The sequence below is a fragment of the Delphinus delphis genome, chromosome 1 (assembly GCF_949987515.2).
Source record: "Delphinus delphis chromosome 1, mDelDel1.2, whole genome shotgun sequence".
Taxonomy (NCBI): domain Eukaryota; kingdom Metazoa; phylum Chordata; class Mammalia; order Artiodactyla; family Delphinidae; genus Delphinus; species Delphinus delphis.
In genome coordinates, this window is record NC_082683.1 from 83373006 (window position 1) to 83382474 (window position 9469).

The following is a 9469-nucleotide window of genomic DNA, read 5'->3' on the forward strand; positions in this document are numbered from 1 at the left end:
CTGCAGTTCAGGTCTGGAGGCCGAGGCTGGAAGAATGCACTCTTGGTCAGGGGAGGTCAGTCTTTTGTTCAATTCACGTTTTCAACTGATTACATGAGGTCCACCCACGTTATGGAGGGCAATCTACCATAAAGTCTACAAATTTAAATGTAACTCTCACCTCAAAACACCCTCACAGAAACATCCAGAATAATGTCTGACCACATCTCTGGGTAATGTGGTCCAGCCAAGCTGACACCTAAAATTAGCCATCACACCTCTAGAGAACTATCCCATCTGTAGCTTTGCTTTTAGAGGTGAGGAATGTGGCTTTCCATTGTATCTGCTTAACTCATTGCAGTATATTCCTACCATGTTTTCACTGCTACAAAACATTAAATACTGATATGAATCTGTAGCAGCATTGGTAAGAAAGATACCATTTTCACATAAGTTAACAACTCGACAAATTGTAGTTTACCTTGGCTTGAATGACCCTCTTGAGACAGGACTGGCCCCAATAATACACTCCACAGAAAGCTACATTTCTACTAGCCTGGGAGTATAAAAAAATGTAGACTCAATGACATATATTGATTTTAGAAAAAAGTGAACTCATCTGCTTTGGGGCATCTCAAAATGATGTTTGCTCAGTTCTTTGTTGGCAGCAGATACCCTGAAGTGTTATTAGGAGGGAATTCTGGAATTGTGCTCCTTCCTATAAGAACCTGGTGTATTTCTGATACGTCTGACAATGCTGCTTCTCCATCATTAAGAGATGATTAACCTCTGCTAATGTTCAGCAGTAGACCTTTCGTGCAACTAAGAGAACTATGTAGTAAAGTGCTAGTGATTTCCCCAAATCCTGTGCATGTGTTTTTTCACTTCTATGTTTCTTGGGAATTTCATCCATTTCCATAGGTTTCATTATCCCCTCTATGTGGTTGTCTCAGATTTACACCTCAGGTACTGATCTCTCTCCTGAACTCTAAAACACTCATTTCTAACTGTGTGTAATATCACAACTTAGATGACAACTTAGATGTTCCGCCAACGCCTTAAATCCAATATGATTAGAACAAACTCATTAACGATTCCATTTTCATTGTTGTTGATACTGAAACTATCACCAGGCTCCCAGGATTTTCCTTTGACTATTTCCTCACTCCCTTGCATCCAATCAGCTGCCAGATCTAATTCTCAGTGATTCTTACATTCACCCATCTTTTCCATTCTCACGGCCACCATACTTTACTTGTTTTTCCTAGCCAGGACTATTGGAAGTGTCCAAACTAGTCTTCTCACCTCAGTTCCCCCCTGTCCCATCTTATACATAGCTACAGTTCCTAATATCTAATATTAAAAAATTGGGGTCAGATCTACTTTATTTTAATTAATTGATTTATTTTAGATATATTTTAGAATACAGACTTTTCTTGTTAATTCTTGGAGTTTTAGAAAGGTAATATGGAGAAAATACTGTATATTATAAAATCCCCCAATGGAGACTGAGGCAGCATCCTGTAATCAAACACTGTTATTTCTTCAGTGAAATGTATGAATACTCACATTAAGTAATATAAATAATGATATAATTGGTATAAGTAAATGGTGTCTCATTGTTCATGTTAAACTTTAATACCTAATGTGTTCAGATCAGATTGGCTTTTGTCTCCACATACATTATTAAAAAACCACATATTTTTGATTTTTAGAACTTTTGGACTTTGGAATTGTGGATAAGGATTGGTAGACCTGAACTAGATAAATCTTCCTCAAATAACCGTATCCTGTTTCCTACTGGATTAGTTGCAAACTCTTCACTCTGCTATTTTCATATGCCTTCTCAATTTGATTACAATCCATTATTTCTAGATTTATCTTCCACTCATCCTCTATATATCCTTTTGCCCTAGCTAAACTGGATAAATACTCTTTTTTTTTTTTTTTTTCTGCATATGCTCAGGTTCATCCTTCTTGCTGAAAGGTCCTTTCCTCTTGTCCATTTTTCTGTCAGCTACCTGTTGACATTTTTTTCTGTTTCCAGAACTTTTTCCTCTGATCCCCATTTTGGGATCAGTAGTTGTTTTCTGGTCTAAATTCTTGTAGCAAGCTTCAGTTGTCCCATATGTAAAGTAAGAATAATACCACTTTCTTACCTCTTAGACTTGTCACTGGATTAAATAATGTACAAATGCACCTAGCACGGTGTAAGATACATGATAGGAGCTTAATTGAGGTTAGTTCTTTCCTTTTCCTCTCCTCCTCCTCCCTTCCTTTTTCTTAGTACATACTGTACTTTATGTTACAGTTTTTAAAGTACTTTTATTGTCCACACTTCTAGATAAAAGGTTTTTGAGATAGAACCTTGCTTATTGGAAGCTCAGTAAATATTCAGTTATGCGAAATGAATACAAATGGTGTTACTGGAGGAATTTCAACTCCCCCTCTGGATTCTGGAAAGACTGGTTTGTGTACATAGGAATATATATTTAAAAACTTAAAACAAAATGAAAAAAAACTATGATCACAGGACCCATCTTGATGCTAAATAGCATAATTTCTGCTTCAGTGGTCCTCTGGCTGTCCTAAGCCATTGTAAGGGAGATTGCTCACCCAGGCCATAGCAAGTCTCAGAGCCTAGAGGAGCACATTTATTTTTGGTGCATTAATAGGCCATTGAGCTCTTGGGAAGCTCTTGCCAGAAACCAGTGGGCAGGATGACTAACACAGCTCCTCTGCACTCATGAGTTTGGCGCTCACGTGCATGGAACCTGGATAGTGAGAAAGCACTGACCATGCTCCCACATTGTTCCCTGGGGCTCACTGGTCTGTTCCTGGGCTCACTCTGGGGGGATCTCTGAACACCACTTTTGCTTTCGCCCATTTGGTCCTTTCATGTTGGTTCCATTTATCTCTAGGCTCTGCTCTCTCTCACTCAAAACATCTCCTCTAAAGCCCCTTTAACCCCTAGCCCAGAGAATATTATGTCCTCCAGAGAGAGAAAAGCTAGTGGTGTTAGAGATCACTAAGTGTTTACCTAATTTCTATTCTAGCTTGCTTTCTTAGTAGTTTTTCGTTAGTAATTTTCCAAGTAATTTCTTACCTGGGTACATTGCTATCTAGAATAAAAACTATATTTTACAGCTTTCCTTGAAGCTCGGTATGACCATAAGACTAAATTCTGGGTAAATGGAGGTACCATATGTGGTTTCCAGAAGGGCTTCTTGAAGGCGTTGACTCACTGGGAGCTGCTGCCTTTTCCTCCCTTCTACTGCCTGGAATGTGGACAGGAGGGCTGAAACTCCAATGGCAATCTTGGGTTATAAGGTGAGCATGAGGGTGAAGGTGGAGCAGAGAATAGGAGCTACCTTCTGAACGTGTTTTATGTGAAAGAATATACCTTTGTGGCTTTAAGCCACATTGGAAGTTTTCTATCGTATGTCATCAAATCCCGTCCTGATGGATATGAAGTTTGATACCTAGTATAAATAATAGAAGCTAAAATGTGACTGATTATGAATTATTTGAGCTTTGTTATTTAAGGCTTAAACTTTTGCTTGGAGCTCTTAGAATTCTAGATTTTCTTAATTCAAAGTAAGCTTTCGAAACATGTTGTCTAAGAATTGAATTATTTTGTTTACCTGTGTCCAGCTTCAACAGCCATTCTCTATTGCAGAGAAAGTGGGACACTCTAATTTTGGGGCTGAGGAAAGGATACAAGAAAATTCCAGGGGAGAAGACATGTAAGTTAGTATTTCTAAATACCATCTCACATCATATCCTATAGATAAATATTCCTTTGACTCTTTGTAGGGGAATAACACCTTATCACATTCTTCGTTTATGTTCCAGTGTTTCTAATTAAGTACGAGCTAATTTGGCATGCTTTTATTTTTATTATAATCTTTCTGTTTCCCAGAATTATTATTAATAATTATTGGAAATCTGCATGGTGCTAAGACAGCCAGTAGCGCTAGGATGACTTTAAGCTTTTTGCTTAGAGTTCTCCTGAAAACACAGATTCCTATGAAAATAACACACAGGGGAAAAAATGGAGAAATCTGCTGTGAGTTTAATTTATGTGCACTTCATGGTTTTCACTAAGCCCATTGCTGGATTTACATCGTCAGCCCACACAAATGTGAATTCCCAAGAAATCCAAGTAGAAAGAGGAGAGAGAGAAGGGCAAAGTGTATTTGAGTTCTTTATGGCTAGAGCTTTGTTCTAAGCCCTCAAGTATGAAGTTATTTATATCTATTTATAAATCATCCATGTATATATATTCATAAATTCACTCCACGTACCAGGGAGCATCTCAGTTAACTTTGGATGGATGAGGTTCCTCACAATCCAAAGGTCAGTTCCTTAATTAACAAGACTCTTTTGGAAACATTCTAGAGATGAAAACATTTTAAAGCTGTTGTACACTCATCTGATAAGCAGACCGGATCGAACACATACTAAGCTCAGTGTGTCAGGGTTGTCATCAACACCACGACTTCACTCTGCTGCGGTGGAAGGAAGCCCTCTCCTGGTCTGTGGAGGTGAATGAGCCTCAGCTTCCACCTCTACCAAGGGAACCCTGTTGTTTCATGCTCCAGCAAGTGTTTGTTCCTTTCTTTTTGCTCTCTCTGCTCTGTTTCTCTTCTCTCTCTCCCTCTTTTTCTTGCTCACCATTTCTGATGCTTTTTTTAAGTCCTGCCATTGAAGAGATTGGCTGCTTATTGATTTCTTTCCTCTCCTTTCTTCCCTTTGTTTTGCTTTTTTTCTTCTTTGTGGTCTCTTCTCTCCCTTTCTTGCCACTTCTTTTAAATTTTATGACTTTAGGGTCACAGGGCTTAGCTTTTATAGCCATCATCACCCAGTGAGAGTGCATTTTCTTTCCATCAGTATGCCAACTGATCACAATGTGTCCTCTTAGACTTTATCTCTTTTTCCTTTACGTTATTTCCATTGGTACTCGCAATTTCAGGCTTTAAACATTGTTATTAGGTTTATAGTTTGTTCCTGAAGGTCGACAGTGCTTGACTGCATAAGTGGGGCATCATATATGCAGAAGTAAAAGACCTTAGAACCAGAAAGAGCTAAAATGATTTTAATCCAACTGTTTTTTTTTTTTTTTTTTAAAGTGTGATACTGAAGTAAGTTACTTACCCAAGGCCATGTATCTGGTAGCAAAACTGGGACTAGGACCTAGGTCTATAAATCTACTTTGAAAGAGAATTGTATTAGCTCTTTCATCTTATATATGATCAAAGAGGACTCAGGGAGCCAAGTGAGCAATTGTTGTCCAATTGTTACAGTCTCCTAGGAAAACATCTGCTCCATTCTGTTCTGGCATGTTAGAGAGGAGAGAGAATTTCCTTTATTCTTGATTCGTAAAATTATACTTAAGTTTACACTTACTCATAGTCAATTTTATATGGCCTCCTCACAAATAAAAGATATTTTCTTATGATGGCATTAATTTATGTGTGAATAGGACATACAGGGCCTGTTGCCTGAAACTTGTTATACTTCTTGTTTCATACATTGGATGTTTTAAAGACCAAGTGATTCTTTTTGGTTGGAAGTAAGCATTCTGTGTATCACAGAATCTTATATTTATTTTTAAAAATGTAATTGAAGATATTTAGCTGTTAGAGAAATGAGCATATAATAAAAATCTCATTTTGTACTGTGTTTATGTATTTCATTTTATCAAGAAAATTAGAATCTGAGATTTAGAAAGAAACTTAGAGATTTTTAGCCTAATTCTCCACCTGGTATAGTAATTTTTAAAAATTATAACTCTAACAGGCATCCACTTCTGCTTGAAAACCTCCAGAGATTTGTACTGCCCTCATGAGACTGGTGTTATTTTTATTGGACGGTACAAGCAGATTAAAAGTTCTTTCTTGCATTCAGTCGGAATCTGCCTTCCTTTACTTCCAGCTTTTTATCCTAATTCTAGCCTCTGGAGCAACACAGAATTAGTATACTCATCTCTCCATGACAGCCCTTTGAATATTTGAAAGCTGATATTATGCCTTTCCTTATTCTTCACTTCCCAATTTGCTTGAATAATTTCTCAAAAATTATAGCTTCCGGGCTTCCCTGGTGGCGCAGTGGTTGGGGGTCCGCCTGCCGATGCAGGGGACGTGGGTTTGTGCCTCGGTCCGGGAAGATCCCACATGCCGCGGAGGGGCTGGGCCCGTGAGCCGTGGCTGCTGGGCTTGCGCGTCTGGAACCTGTGCTCTGCGGCGGGAGAGGCCACAACGGTGAGAGGCCCGCGTACCGCAAAAAAAAAAAATTATAGCTTCCCCTATTCACCTGGACATTTGCTTTTTTTAAAAAAAATTATTTATTCTTGACTGCGTTGGGTCTTGGTTGCTGCGCGTGGGCTTTCTCTAGTTGCAGCGAGTGGGGGCTACTCTTTGTTGTGGTGCGCGGGCTTCTCATTACGATGGCTTCCCTTGTTGCGGAGCACAGGCTCTAGGCGCACGTGTTTCAGTAGTTTTGGCATGCGGGCTCAGTAGTTGTGGCTCGCGGGCTCTAGAGTGCAGGCTCAGTAGTTGTGGCGCACAGGCGTAGTTGCTCCGCGGCATGTGGGATCTTACAAGACCAGGGCTCGAACCCGTCTCCCCTACATTGACAGGTGGATTCTTAACCACTGAGCCAGGGATAACCCCTGGACCTTTGAGCCAGGGATGCCCCTGGACCACTGAGCCAGGGATGCCCCTGGACCTTTGCTTTTCATTACACTCTAATTGACCAATGTCCCTCTGAAAATGTGGCACCTAGAATTGAATTCTATATTACAGATGTGGTTTAAACAGCTAGAAATACAATAGAACTGTCACAGGTAGTGATCTGTGGGTAGTAATTTCTCAGGGAAGCCTCTTTTAAATCCCTTAAAAGAAGGTGGCTTGTATGAAAACACTTGGTAAACTGTAAAGTACTTTATAAGTGAAATACTTTGTTATATTCTATTTTAAAACTTTAAAAATATAAAAATTAATGAAAGAATGTGTGTTTTTTTTCTTGCCAGTAACAATGCTGATTTCAACCTTTAGGTTAGCAAAATCAGTAGAGTGAGCAAAAAGACTGATGTTTTTTCCTTGTGGCAAAAATACAAAAACAGTTTTAATCTCAGCCATTATGTTGGAGTACTGGGCCCTTTCTGAGTTGAACGAGTTTTAAATCATCTAGTCATTTTTGGAACATGCTTTTTGTTGACTCATATGATAAATGTAATGACATTTTATCATATAATGAATGTCTGTACATACTTATTTAATGAGGCAATAGCAGAGTCTCCTATTGACAAGACAACTTAATAAGTAAAACCATTTTCACATTCAAAGTAGAGTGTTAAATATGTAATCTGTATTCCTTCCATTTCAGAGTATACTTTTAAACATTTCTGAATTTTATGAATTTTGAGTAGAATGGGAATGTGGTTTAATATTGTCATCTAACCATTCACTTATTCTCAATTGCTTATTGAGTATCAATTACATGTTAAGGACTTGAAAAAGACATTGATGAATTGTGTATCCTTCTTTCTTCACTAACTCTAGAAGAGTTTTTGAAAAGAGTAACTTTTTACCTAGTGTGTTTGGCATGAGTTTATAGTCTGAACATTCTGACTAAGAATTTAACACACTGCTAGATAGAATAATCTCAAAACTAGCTGTATCAGGTTATAGTTGGTGAATATGAATGTGAAATATAAATATGAGGCCCAAATGGGATAATGGTAATGCTGGGAAGCCCAACACACTCCCTGGCACATACTAGATTCTTAATCCGTACTTGCCATATGAATACTGCATATTAAGAGAGTATTACTCCTAATCAGGTAGTGAACCTGGTGTTACAGCTGGAGGTTGAGTTCCATATACTGACGTGCCATTGTTCAAATGAATGAGACACATTTGGGACTGCACTGAATTTTAAGACCTCATATCTCTTTTTAAGAAACATTTCTTGGTCGAAAGAAATTGCTACATTTTCTCGAACTTGACAGTGTGTTGTGGTGGTTATAGTTTGATTTGCAACATGGGTCAGATACTCTAAAGAACATAAATTATTTTAAATTATTTAAATATTCAGAATAAAAATCAGTTGTTCTGTACTGTCCACACTGGAAAGAAATTTATTAAAGAAGATAACCCAGTAAATCACTTCCACGGATTAAAGTATTCTGATATTTATTTAGAGAAAAATAAGAAAAAATTAGAATTCTGGAGAATCATTTATTTGTTGACGTACTTTTTAACTTTATTTAAACTTTATTATTGTTTTCTTGTTACAAGTCTTTGGTGACTGGGGCCATGTAAATTGGAGGGAGCCTGCTTTGTAAATTTAGATTTGGAGTCAGATAATTTAAATTTATACTACTAGATCCAGAATTTCTCTTTTTATTGGATTTTCTTTCTTTTAAATAGTTTTAAAAAGTTACTATACAAATAGGTAAACCTTTCTAGAGAAAGACAGTGTTTTCCCTTTTTATTTTGTACACTTAATCTTCCTAAGCTAGGTATTATTTGGTTAAACATACAATTTATAGTCATGTGCAGACTGAAGAAATATAAATATTCTAATAGCACCTAGTTGTTATTGTTTTTGGCTATATAGATGTGTGGGCTTTTATATCAATATTAGTTAGTGTTTTCTAAACTTCATAGTATTTTCCTCCAGGAAAGAACTGTCTCTTTTCTGAGAGGGGGAAAAAAACCCCTGCTTATGAAATGAGGCTATTTTGCATATTAATCAGGAGGTCTTTGAACTCTAAGAATAAAATCCGTCAGTGCTTTGGGTATGGAACAATTATGCATTCAAGGACTTTAATTTTATGCTAATAATGCAACAAGCTTTACATTTTTCTTTTTTTTTGTTTGCATTTCCTAAAGATAATTTAATGCAAATAATCCATCCATATACTGCATAGAGCACGTAGGATGGTTTCCCTATAGTTAAGATTGTATCAGCACTCCCATTATAAATCTCTATTACCCATGGTTTATAATTTAATTGAAAAAAACCCACTGCAGGCAAAGCTCAATACTTAGGGTTTCAGGCTAAAAGTAATATTTCTCTTTTAAAAATTGCCTCCTCTATTTAATTTCATAGTTAATGGAAATATAAGAAGGATCATCCTGGAGCTGATTTTGAACAAAGCCAAACAGATCATTGTCTGTAACTAAAATAATTTCTAAGTTAAAGTAGTTGATATGTTAGAATTGGCCTAATACTACAACGTTTAACAAAATGAGAAAAGACAATGGGATCTGTTTATCCTTTCTCTACACAAAAATATACATAAGGAGAACAGGAAAATTCTGTAAGACCAGACATTTATAAAGTATACATTTGACAATATTGTGTGAAGTGTTATGCTTTATTTTATTTCAAAGTACACACCTCACTCCTCTCAGTGGATCTGGGCTCAGGCTGTGGAATCTGCTTTTTGTCAAACTGAGATAGGAAGGGGCATAGGGTG